This window comes from Phalaenopsis equestris, unplaced genomic scaffold (genome assembly GCF_001263595.1).
Source record: "Phalaenopsis equestris unplaced genomic scaffold, ASM126359v1 Scaffold203858, whole genome shotgun sequence".
Lineage (NCBI taxonomy): Eukaryota > Viridiplantae > Streptophyta > Magnoliopsida > Asparagales > Orchidaceae > Phalaenopsis > Phalaenopsis equestris.
The window spans coordinates 18,739-21,412 of record NW_018223454.1 but is presented as its reverse complement, the minus strand read 5'-3'; positions in this window follow the sequence as shown (position 1 = coordinate 21,412).

Here is a 2,674-nt window from a genome sequence, read left to right as displayed (position 1 = left end):
ACTTGAAGCTCTTTCAAGATATGAGAGCACTATTATTTTTTAGAGCAGGAGGACCAGTGAAAGTTCAAAATTGGCTATTAGGAGAGGAGAAGATTATTGATGGCTTTTCATGTCAACTAAAGATAAGATTTACCCTTGTGACATTTGGATTTTGGGTGGGGGAGATGAAAGATTGTGTCAAGGTCAGATACAATAGAAGTTCGAGGTAGAACTAGTCGCCTGGTGCAGTGGGATGATTTTGTGAGAACCTTCAAAGACTGGTTTGTATTACTATCAGTCGGGAGACAGATGTAAGATAAATTTATTATAATGGTGCAAGAAGATCGATCGGTAATGCAATACATAGTAGAGTTCACTATGTTGTCAAGTTAAGCATCACCGTTCTTTCCAAATGCAGAGGAGAAATGTCACAGATTTCCTTGTGCATTGAAGGATTTGATTAGATAGCCATCAGTGTCACTTTGGGTTGAAGACTATTCAGTAATAGTGGATAGGACTAGGCGGTGGAGATTGATTTTCAGCATACTCAAAAGTGTAAATATTATAGAAAAAGAAGTATTCGGAAGAAGTGACGCCTACCATTCATTCTAGAGAAGGAGTGTCTAATAAGCAACCATCAAGGCTGATAGCATCACTATAGAGCCTTGTGTTAAGTGTGGAAAGCAACATCGCGATGACTGCTTATTTGGGTTGAATGTGTGTTACTTATGCAGGTAATTTGGAAATCAGGTGAGAAATCATTCTAATTATTTTCATAGACCTACATCAGATGCTAACCCATGAAAGGATTCAGCTCAAAGGAAATTTTAGGAAGGATTTACTTCTAGAATTGGTTAGCAGAGGATAACAGAAGCTGATATTGTGGTTCGTAAGAAGAAACTAAGGCAGAACATTCACTCAAGGGTTTATTCCTTAACTCATCGAGAACCATAAGAACATGTTGTCATTGATGCTAATGCATAATTTTGATGGATGAATTGTCCTTTGGGTGTTATGTTGGATTATCAAATGTATATTTTATCACATATGTATTTTTGGTTCTTTTAAAAAAAACTATGAGTCGCCAACTTATCATTTATATGTCATTGTCACATGATTCCTCTTTCTAAATAATTGTTCCTCTTGGATCATATAAATGCTTCGAAGATGAGAGGAATTGGAAAAAATAGGATATACAACTAAAATAAACAAACAAATTTAAAAAGAAATATGGAAGTTTATGTATACAACTAAAATAAACAAACAAATTTAAAAAGAAACATGGAAGTTTATGCATAGGTAATCCTCGTGTGATAGGTTGAGTGTATACATATGAACAAGATCGGATCGAAATACCTAAAAACATGGTATTCATAAAGAAAATCCCTACGTAAGCCATCTATAACTAGAGAATCAAAAGAAAGTTTTTTTTTTCTAGGGTCAAGAGCACTCCCAAAGGAATGTATTCTTTTGATTTATTACATCTCGGGGGATACCCAAGAATACCCTCGATTAAAAAAAAAGTCTTGCTTACATTATCATGATTGGTAAATATGTCACCAAAATGATGGTTATTTCACAAGAACATATCGATGCTTTTCAAAGCTCTTGTTAAGCTATAGGGCATAGAGTGAATCTCTCACATACCAAATGGGTAGCGGCTCATCGACATACGAGACCCACGAAATAACCAATTCGACTCATAGGATCCACATTATGCTTCTAGGGCCTAACCGGGTCATAAGGGTAGCTGGTGAATAACTGTAGCTTAAAAGAGCAGTGACCTATCCGCAATCGAAGCCAACGAGATGACATCAACGAAATCACAATGGATGATAAAAGCACAAAAAGGCTCAACAAAGGAAATGTAGAGTAATTCTAATCGGGCAGAGATAGTCGGGTCAGGGTACTATGGATCTGTCATCCCAAGCTATTACGACCGTAAATGTACCAGATCGTGAAGGTAGTCCACCCAACACAATAAGAGACTTATTGTCAGGAATCAGTGAACTGCGTAGTCCAAGGAAACCTCGATAGCCCCAATGTCAAAAGAACAAAACTCAAAATCTCATAACTCTATAAAGGTGGAGCTCACATAGGTCAGATTTATGCCCAACAAATAAATGACAAGGATGTTTTTGGAAATAAGGGAAAAGAGAGGTCTAGCTATGAAGCTGAAAATACTCCCACAAAGGATTTATACCCTATATGAGTCGGGAAGCCTCGAACTCCCTAATCGTGCTAGACAACTATGTAAGTATAAAACTTATGTTGAGTCAATCAAACTGAAGAAGCACGTGGACTTATCCTTGGGACATACAATATGATGCAATTATCTACATTTTATACATAATTATTGTTGGACATACTAAAATTAATTTTTATATGACTAATGATGTATGGAGTAAGTGAGATGCAATAATAAAATTATGTCTATATTAAGCCATTTGTTATGGTTAATTAATTAATAGATCCTCAGAAAAATCTTTAATTTTCATGAGATTATTTTCTTTCTTCCCTGTTTTCTTAAATGTTTTATTTCAAATTAAAACATAAATAAGTCAATATAAAAATAAAAATAAATAAAGAAATAAAAGTGATCCCAAACGACTCTTAAAATATGATTACTTTTTAAAACACTCAAAATATATAAAATTTATTTTAAGTGTTTTTTAATAATATATTAATTTATATT